We start from the raw sequence: 11,051 nt of genomic DNA on the forward strand, positions 1-11,051 counted from the left end.
ACACACACACACACGTGACAATAACAAATAAAAAAAGAGGGCATGAATTTGAGATGGAGCAAGAGAAGGTTGGAGGGAATAAAAGGAAGAGGCGAATGGTCTAATTATATTTTAATTTAAAGGAGTATTTTAGACTCCTTCAGAACTCTAGCATTTTGTTTCTTACTACAGCATGTGATCAATGAATGCTTCTCTTTTAACCTTCATGCATTTCAGTCTTCATGCATTCATGTGGTACATACAAGAATGGTAATTGCTTATCTTCTGAGAATTAGAACAGAAAATCTAGCCCCTAGAGAAACTGTCCAGTTATATAGTCTGTAAACCATGTCTTGGGGAAGTTCTGGGAGTAGTTTTTGTAATTTATGCAAACTAAGAATGTCTACAAACAGTACTGCAATACTGGGTCTGGACAAATCACCCGGACACAACTACTCCTGTTAGTAATAACCTTTGGACACTGTCTTATGTCCACCAAGACATCATTAAGTCTTTAAGGCTTCTTTTCCCCTCTGGGGAGGGTATTTCTAGATTTTCCCATCTAATATTCAAATATAGGAAACAGATTCCACAAGGTGCTTTAACTAATGAGACCTCAAGTGCTGTTTTTGCTCTGGAAATTTTGGGTAGGTAACAGTTCACAGGATCATACACAAATACGATGACGGAAGAGTTGTTACTTGAAGTCTTTTGATGAGCTCCACCCGTGGTGGACTTTAGACTTTATTGCACTGAAGGGGAGCTCATCCGAGTTAATACTTTGTGCATCCGCTGCAGGGGGCCATTCAGATGAAGTTCAATCCACCAAGGAGTACTTGTCACTGTCTGCCTCGGGTATTCTGCTCCCCACCCCTTCCCGAAGCTCTTTCTTATGGTGCACATTCCAGTTAACTGATAAATGGCTTCAAAGCCCTGGTTAACAGACTGAGCCAGAAGAGCAGCAAACTCTTGGTTGCTGAACATCTTCAGGTTACAGCCTGGTGGGATCTTACACATGGTCGCAGGGTGCCAGCTGTATCTCTGGTTACAGTTGGGGCACTGCACAAAGATTGCACTATCACGTAGGCACTCGGCAAACACTTCCCCACCTATGTAATACAAGCGCACTCCCCTTCCAATGTGCCTTTTTGTCATCTCTACAGTAGGATTTCAGTTAACACTGGAGAGCAAACCTCAGCAGAACCTCTCCAAGTCTGATGGATCTGTAAAGCTGTGTTCAGTGAGCGAGGGCTGTGACGCATGGAATGTCTCTCCAACCCTCTGGTTTAGTTCATAATATACGACTGAACACCAACAGGTAGGTTCCGAGTAAGTAACTGGCTGCAAATCCAGGCTGTGATTGACAGGAGAAAGAGCAATAGGAGACAGTTCAGCAGGAGAGCCTGTGTCCATACTGTGGTTCAATTGCTGGTCATTTGTTTCTCCATCTTCATGGATATATCCAGGTGGTGGTGTTTCTGGGTTGCAATTACTCTGTGGCTGAATTCTTGCTGGGAAATTTTCATTTTCTGGAATGGATTGGGTATAGTCAGCCAGATGCCACAGCTCTGTTAGAACCTCTCTGTGTACCCGAGGCACTAAGATGAGGCGAGACTGGTATCTCCACCCTCTGGTAAGGACTTACACATACTTCATCTTTTTCCAGATTGGAAGCATATTCAGTTTTCGATTGCCTAGAACTCATGCTGACTGTGAAGGTCGGGCCAGCGCCTCAGCTGGCAATATGTAACATGTGGCAGTCCTTTCCAGTGTGACACTTGAAGACGGCCATCAAGAGACCTGGTTTGTTCAGAGAAGCTGTAAAGGCCTGTTGTGTCCCACTGATCTACCGTATTTGCTATACTCGGTCCCCAAATTTGACAGCAAGTGCTTGGTTTGGTGACACACTTAGCATTGCAATTCTGAGCTGTGATGGCTTTCTCAAGTTTATCTAATTGTCCTGTTTCTTTAGCTTCTTCACACCGCTTTTCTTCCTGTCCATTCTGTTTTCCATCACCCGCTCCTCTAGACCCACTGGCTGATTTTTTCTATCCCTGAAGTCTCTTCACTGGAGGAGTGGCAAGATGGACGACATTTTCTTACAAAGGGTAACAATCCACACTCAGAAACTACCCGGTAAATCTTTGGGAGGCTGGCGAGCTGCTCCCCCGCCACTGTGCCCCATGTTGGCTTACTTTTTAACCATTCCAATTTCCTTCCTGGAAACCTCCAGAGCCAGACTCTGGAGGGATGAGGAGAGGAGGAACCAGCATTGACATATAATTGCCAAGTGATTCTTAGCTCATGCTTAAGAGCACATAATGTCTTGTTCCTGTTAGCTCAGATGTTCCTCCAATCCAGACATGATCTCTGAGAGCTCTTTTCCTCTTGTGCTCACTCGACAGTCTGTAACATCTGATACAGAATAAATACTTATTGACTGGATTAAATTATAAGTTCATATAGATTATTATATAGACCTAATTTCTACCTGAAAGTCTAGTGTGATGCAGGTTCCTAATAGCAAGAAACAAAACTGCCCAAAACTTGAAAACAAGTTAGACAGCTGAAAATCCTCAGAGATATGGGTGTCTCTTATATACTTACACTAGGTATAAAATATAGTAAAATTAAGTTCTGAAAGCCAATATCTCATTGCATTATAAATAATAACTAATTAGGCAAAAGCATGACCCTGGATTGACTCAAGTGTAGAGATTTCAATTACCAAATGTCAAGTGTCATTCAAGCTTGGTCTCTCCTTGAGCTACCATGGCTGTGGATCATCCCTAAGGACAGGAGTGTCTGATGTGATGAACTCAAGGCTTGACAGTAGTGTGACTTGCTATGTGTGGGCATTTGAATTCAGGTTTGGATCTGTGGCTAAACGCTCCACTTGGATGCTAATGTTCAGTTTAATGGCCGTCCGACTTTTTGTGATGGAAGAGGCCTGAGGTTTGTGATTCATGTGCTCAGTTCTACTAGAGGAAGTAGATTGAGCATCTGTGTCTGTGAATGCCTTTGCTCGGTTTTATAGATGTAGGTAGTCTTTATAAAGTTAAATGAAAAATACTTTTGCTGAGAATACATTGATTCCTCATTGAGGTAACTAAAAGCAGGATAAAAACCTGGCATCTCTGCCTTCATTTTTTTCCATGTCTTTTTTACTTTGAATTAGCCTCTTGTTTAATTCTGAATGAAAATGTGAATTTGTGTGTGTGTGTGTGTGGCATGAAACTGGCACATATTGCGACATGTGTGTGGAGGTCAGATAACAATCTTGCGTACAGGTCCTCAACTTACATCTTATTTATTATTTTTATTTTTTAGATTATAATATAATGACATTATTTGCCCCTTCACCTCCAAACCTTCCCAAATACCCCTCCTTGCTTTTTTTCAACTTTATGGACTTTTATAATTAGTTATTTTAGTATGTATATAACTATATGTATATACATAAATGTTCTTAAATATAATATGCTAAGTATGCATTTTTCAGGGCCGAGCATTTGGTATTGGATAACCAATTGATGTCTCTTTTCTGGGGAAGACTATTTCTTCCACTCTCCACATTCCTTAGCTGCCCACAGTTCCTGTGTAGTACGAGTCCTTCTGAACGTTCTCTTATCTGCTTTGGCTTGTTAGTGTTGTCCTTGTTCAGCTTATGTTTAGACAATCATGTTGGTGAGATTTTGTGGGCATAGCTTCTGACATTTATAGGAGGCACAATCTGACAACAGATTTCCTGACCCTTTGGCTCTCACAGTCATTCAATTTCCAGTTCTGCAATGTTCCCTGAACATTATGTGTGAGAGTATTTTGTAAATGTATCCATAATGTATGTATCCATAAGGCTCCACATCTCTGTGTTCTTATTGGTTGTGGTTTTCTGTATTTCACTTTTCATTCTGAAAGTGTCTTTGTTGTTCCTTGTTTTCCATGATGGGCTAGCTGGTTCTCAGGCTTCTGGGAAGTCTCCTGTCTCTGCCTGCATTTTGCCCCAGGAGCACTGTGATCATTGATGCACACTGCTGTTTCTGGCCTTATGTGGATTTTGGGGATGCTAACTCAGGTTCTCCTGCTTGTATGGTCTGTGCATTTATCCATTGAGCTATCTTTCTAGCCTTGCATATTTGGTGATACTTATCTTGTATTTCTTCTTAAGGCTAAAGGCATAAAGGTAAGAATCATTGCCCTAAAATGTAGCTAACATGTTTGGGTGCATTAGGTAAGAGTACTCCTCAAATGTGGATAATTATTTTTGATAGTGAAGCTGCACTGTAAAATAGAAGTGATCATTCTATGGGGACTAGATTATTCCTGCAAGAAATACGAACCTCTTCAAATCACCTTTAAGAAACACAGCTGAGACAATGATCAACTAGACCTTGCCTTGACTATAACTGCTTATTCATGCATAGCTCTGCCCTTTTCCAGTTCTTTCTCTGCCTAAACTTAAAGCTCATGTTAGCAGGAAGTTGGGTAACTGGAATTTCTTATCTGGTTTTCTTCCTATTGTGCCACATCCAATAAATCTCCTTTCTTTGCTTTTCACTATTATTTCTGTTTTTGGTTGTCAAATTGGGAAGGGTGGTCTACCATCACTCTACAAGTCCAAAACTGTCTCCTAAAAGTCCATCAATGGTATCAGTACTGGGTACTGTAGCTCACACATAATTCCAGCACTTGGGAAATCTGAATAAAGGAGGGTTACTATAAGTTTGAGTCTAGTTTGAGCTACATAGACAATGTTAGGGTAGTACTGGCTACAGAGTGAGACCTTATCTCTAAGACAGAAAAATCAAACCACCAACCATCCAACCAACCCACCAATCAACCAACAAACCACCCAACCAACCCACCAATCAACCAACCAACCAATCAACCTACCCACCCACCAACCAAACCAAACCACCCACCCACCCACACAACAACCAACCCACCCACCCATCCACCAACCAACCAACCAACCAACCAACCAACCAATCAACCAACCAACCAACCAACCAAACAAACAAACAACCAACCTACCTACCTACTTACCTACCTACCTACCAACAAAAAGCATTACTAGTTGTTTTAAAATGTCACTGCCACATTCACATCAACATGTAGTCCTTGGGTAGAAAAAAAGTAAAAACATAGATAGTCCCATTTCTTTTCTCTCAATGCAAATAGAGAGTCCCTTAAAAATGAAATGAATTAAAGAGATAAAGAGATGTTTCAATGACATTAAGATGGGAATAGAAGGGAGGGTAGGAGTGAGATAGAGTGAAACAGCTTGCTTGTAGACTGTCTTCAAGTAGGTTGTATCTAAAACAGGTACAGGACAAGGGGTCAGGTGCAAGCCTTGTCTTTAGAGGAGATCTTGGGAAACACTGTGACAGAGTAGGCAGGGATTTTTCCCATTAAAGATGGAGGAGATGGGCTTCTGCATGCTTCCCCAAACACAAAAACTTTGGAGTTCTCCATCAACTTTCCCATTTTCTTGGTTAAGGATGACCCCTGAAACATTAATGCTTGATACTTTCAGCTTGTGTCTGCCATCTTTGGGTAACCAAAAGATGTCCTCTGCTGAGGAACATCATAAACCATGGGAGCAAGTGAGAACCAGACTTCCTGATGCAGAGAGGGCCTGACTTTGAGAGGACATATTCACAAGTGACGGTTAACTTCATGTGTCTTAGACAGGGTATGTTTAAGTGATATGGACTTTTAAAGAGAGGATTTTACTAAACTGAAGTGCCCTCATGTCTGCGGGATATTTTACATTAGTGGAAAAGCAGAGTGGAACGGAAGATGAATTCTTATCATCTGCAACTCCATCTACTTTATGACTGATTCCTGACAGTCTATGAGCCCCCGAGTCTCTTTACTTTTCTCCCCCACATGCTCACCTGCAGATTTGTAGACTAAGCAGTCCCCAACTTCATGCAAATAAACTCCTTGTAATATATGCCTTCTTTTTGGTTATTCTTGTGGATAATCCTGTCTGTGGATTATATGCATGCTTGATTTAGTTTTTCTGGCTAGGAATGAAAGTAGTAGCTACTTTTTTAGAAAGCAGGCAAGATGTGTCTTTAAAAAATATTTCATTTTCATTCGGTGACAGACTGGTATTCTGACAAGTTTTCTGAAAGTTGTAAAACATTTTATTTAAACATTTAAAAAATGATGACCAGTAATATAAATACAGATAACTAAATTTTCAAATCCAAGCAGCACATTGACAATAGTCTCCTTTCAAAAGCCTGTTCCTCTGCAGAAGAGAAGTAGGTAAATGTGTGGATATGTGCTTAGTTTGATGTTAATTTTAGCATCTTTGCTCTATTAGCTCCATTTAAAAACTATTTTATTGGATACTCTCTGTATTTACATTTCAAATGTTATCCCTTCCCTCCCCATTCCTGTCCCCCCCCACTTGTCTCCACGAAGGTGCGCCCTCTCCCAATCATTCTCCCCACCTCAGTGCCTTGGCATTCCCCTACATTGGGAAAACATGCCCTCACTGGACCAAAGGCCTCTTCTCACATTGATGCCAGTCACTGCTGTCCTCTGCTACATATACAGCTGGAGTCATGGGTCTCTCCATGTGTGCTCAATGGTTGGTGTTTTACTCCATGGGAGTTGTGGAGGACTTGCTTGGTTGATAATATTGTTCTTCTCATGAGGTTGCAAACTCTTTCTGCTCCTTCAGTTTTTTCTCTAGCACTTTCATTGGGCTCTCCATGTTCAGTTCGATGGTTAGCTTTAAGTATGCTCCGCTGTATCTGTATGACTCTGAGGAGGCATCCATATCTGGTTCCTACCAGTAAGTACTTCTTGGCATCAGCAATAGTATTAGCTCAATTTTAAAAACTGTGTATATGTGTGTGAGTGTGGTGACCTTACCTATGGGGTACATTCATATGTATGAGACCAGAGGAGGACATTAGATGTCCTACTCTATCCCTGCCTGCTTTAAGTTACTCAGGCAAGGTCTCTCTTCTAACGTGGGGCTAGACTGACTGGAAATAAGCCTCATATATCCTCTGTCTCTTCCCACAGAATGACATTGCCAGGCCTCTTTTCTTTTTTTAAATTTGGGTCTATGAGCTGAAACCCAAGCCTTTCCACTTGTGCAGCAAGTACTCTTACTTACTGATCGACCCATCTTCTGAGCACAGAAGTTACAATTTTTATTCTTTCAAGATGAATTACAGTGAAATTAAGCCACACATGTAGCAAAAAGCATTTTTTTTGACAAAATTTTATCTAATGAACTTGAGATTCTTGTTTCTATGGGCAGGTCTAAAACAGAGAGTTTATGACCAGGAGACTGATTAGGGTGTTGATCACAGTCTAAGTTGTGAGAGAATATTCACCTTCTGCTTCCTGTGCTTCGCTCTTTATGTCCCGACATCATTGTGAGAGTGATGCATACTGTTTGTGTCAACTAAGACCGGGACACAGGTTGCAGAGATCCAACCTCAGAGCCATCATTCTCTAGGGCATTTGAAGGTGACAGGAGACAAGGTGGAAGCAAGAACTTGAACACAGCTAAGATTCCCAGTCTTTGACTTCTCTACCAGCATTATTTCTCATCTTTCTCAATAAAAATCTACTTTTCCCACATGGCCGACTATGGCTATGGATAGATCTTAAGATTTATATCTTAAGTTTTACTCAGAGGAGTGAGTGTGATTTCTGATATATAGACTCAAGAATTTATGCAACATATTCATTTACTTCTCAAATTAAGGAAATGATTTTATGACTTGCTATGGGGCCACCAACTTTGACTACATATAGAGTTGACTAAAAACCCAAGCGGTTGGACACATTTGTGAGAAAATTTGAATCAGATCATTTGAAGTTGAAAGACCACATCTGAATCTGAGGGTATCTTCTTGGGGAAGCCTATATATAGGACATGAGAAACAAAGCTTTTGATTTCTGCCAACTTCTTTGGTATTCCCACATATATTGAAGACCAACTGAGATATCTAGGCTTGTGGACTACTGGATTCTTAGATATCACGAAAAAGCCATTTGGACTAGCTAGATCTGTAATTCATTCTAATACATTCTACACACACACACACACACACACACACACACACACACACACACACACCCCCCACCCTCACCAGCACATACACCCCAACCCCCACAATGTGTTCGTTTCATTCTATCAGCTCTATTTATTTAGCAAGCCCTGATTAATACATGCAGATAATCACCACCTCAAATATAATGTAGAAGAGATTTGCTATCCTCACTGAACTCTTCTTGCAACTGAAAGCCCAGGGTCAGACCAAGGGTATACACAGAAGTTTTTATGCTTTGTCTTGTGTCTGGCCAGCTGGATTGTTTGTCCTCATGAAACTAGCTATACACAGATAAACATCCCCTTTTAAGATGATTGAGATTTCTGATTGCAAAATCAATTTAAGGGCAAACTATTCCATTTATAACAAGTTTCTACATATTTCTGTAGAAAAGTATAAGACAAGGCCTTCTTGTTGAGATATGATAATCTGCAGACCCACTGTAGTTCTCTTGCTGCAACAGACAGTAAGATTGATTTCCTCGAATTGTCAGCAGGAACCCTATTGTCAGTCTGTGTTGGTGGTGCTGTCATCTACTCAAATGCCCAGTGACGCTCCAAAGGAAATCTCATCAATGTTGTTTTTAAGACAAGATTCCAATTGTTCAAACTTACCAAATGAATGCTTGGGAGACAAATGCTGGGGTGAAAGCCTGCTAGCTCAGACAGGCAGAGAAAGCACCCAGCTAGCCTTTCTTCTCAACCAATGTTGCAAAAGGAAAAAGCCAGTTCTCCTTTCTCACAGTCTTAAAAACCTTTCCAATTGAATTCCCCTCCTTTCTACTTCCTGTGATCTCTCTATCCACCCTTTTGACTGCATCCCACTCTCTCATATATCCTACAACAGCCTATGATTAAACGAGTGTGTTAGGACTGAGCCATACTAGAGACAGGCTTGTCCAGTATACAATCCCATGATCACAGTGTGATCAAGTATCTTGAAAGACACCAATTCTCAACAATAAAGACTTGTGGTAGACAGTGGGTTTCTGTACATACACATTTGGTTTTACCTTTTCATTTTTAGGAGCTTTATTATCATTAGTATCATTTAAAATCATTAATGTGGTCAGTGTGTTGTTCTTCTCACTTGTTATAGATGGAGCCTTATATAACAGAAGCACCATGAGGCCACATATTTATTAAGTATAAATTCACAGAAGCAGTAGCCTGAAAAAAATTGTACCTTATTCCAAACAAATTGCAAGTGGAAGCTTTCAAAGGGCAATTTTTAAACATGTGCTTCTTTTTCCTTCTATCTCTTTATCATCCCAAGTGTTTTGGTCGACACTCACTTCCTTACATGTATGGCAAGATGGCATGTGTCAACCTATATGTATTTCCAGTCTCCGTATAAAATTATGTGAACAAGAACTATAAACAAACTACAGGGATAGACTAAGGTCTATCTATGTATATGGAAATGGAAAAAAATAGTAATTAAGGAAAAAGAGAAGCAAAGCTTATATTAAAAATAGGCTGTATAGCTGCATGCAAACCAGCATGTTTACATGGTTCTCTACATATAGGAAACTCCAGAAAGAATTGAGAGAAGAATAATAGTCACAATGTATTCCTTTGAAAAGCAGAAGAGGGGCTGGAGAGGTGGCTCAGTGGTTAAGGGCACTGACTCCTCTTCCATATGTCCTGAGTTCAATTCCCAGCAACCACATGGTGGCTCACAACCATCTGTAATGTGATCTGATGCCCTCTTCTGGTGTGTCTGAAGACAGCTACAGCATAACAAACAAACAAATCTCTATAAAAAGAAAAGCAGAAGAACCATTCTGTAAAGGAAATTTTAATAAAAAAATACAACTTTGGGAAAAGAGCTTAAACACCCGTGGACTTGACAGCCGAAGAGGTGACATTGCAGCTCAGTGAGAGGATATATGTCAGTTTTAAAAACTAAAAGCAAAACAAAAACAAATTGTCATTAATTTTTTTCCTTACCATTAAGGCAACATTTATTAACATAGGAAAAATTAAAAATATAAATAAACATATACATAAATATACATACAGATTGTACTAGATACTATTCTACTGCTGTGATAAAACATCACAACTAAGGAAATTTATTAAAAAAGCATTTTATTGATTGTTTAGCTCCAGATGACTAGAGGCCATGATGGAGGGGCAGCATATGAAAACTCACACCTGAAGCTGTAAGCAAGAGGCAGAGGCTGTACTGAGAATGACAGTAAGTCTTTTGAAACCTTAAAACCCCTCACCCAATGGCACATTTATTCCAACAAGGTCACACCTCTTAATTTTTCCCAAACAGTTCCAACAACTGGGGACCAAGCATTTACACAGGTAAGCTTTTCTTATCCCAGTGACCACACACACACACACACACACACACACACACACACACACACACACACACACACACACAGGATTTTAAGTGGAATTACCATATATTGGAGGAAACAATATGAAAACTGGATAACATAGGCTACCAGATAGAAACCCTGCAGTAACAGGAAGGGGTCATATCTTTCTGAGTTGTTGGATTAATGGGTACCCTAGACACCCTAAAATATTACAGGTTATTGCCAAAGCAATTGCTTACCCTCCACAATCAGTATTCAGACCCTGTTGTTGAAGACATCGAGTAGCTCTGTCACTGAAAATGAGCTATCACTCAACTAGAAGATTCACTCTTACTGGCTAGCATTCACTGGGCTGCTCAGTGCTATGTGCACTGTTAGAGAAGAAAAAGTAACTGTTAACCTCACCCAGCTCTGAACTCTGTACGCCACAACAGCTGTCTTGCCTGCAGGATATATTTACAGGTGTAACAGTGGTATTAATATATAGGACCAACCAACCACTTTTACATACTAGTGTTTAAGGCCCTCTCTATGAGTGGAACCCATACCTGACACTGTAATGAAGTCAAGAACTTGAGACTAGATAGGCATTGAACCCTAGAAGAAAACTTAGTACTATAATTTCTGCTAAATGAACGTAG

At 40.3% G+C, this 11,051-nt stretch overlaps 1 pseudogene across 1 annotated transcript; it reads right to left on the reverse strand.

Annotated features, from left to right (window-relative positions):
- Positions 1 to 723: 723 nt before the first annotated feature.
- On the reverse strand, positions 724 to 7,384 carry LOC308417533 (mothers against decapentaplegic homolog 2-like; annotated as a pseudogene). Its single transcript has 2 exons — positions 7,347 to 7,384; positions 724 to 1,779 (listed from the first exon to the last, which is right to left on the reverse strand). The product of its transcript is annotated as a mothers against decapentaplegic homolog 2-like (transcript).
- Positions 7,385 to 11,051: the final 3,667 nt, after the last annotated feature.

This window comes from Micromys minutus (assembly GCF_963924665.1).
Source record: "Micromys minutus genome assembly, chromosome: 2".
NCBI classification, from domain to species: Eukaryota; Metazoa; Chordata; class Mammalia; order Rodentia; family Muridae; genus Micromys; species Micromys minutus.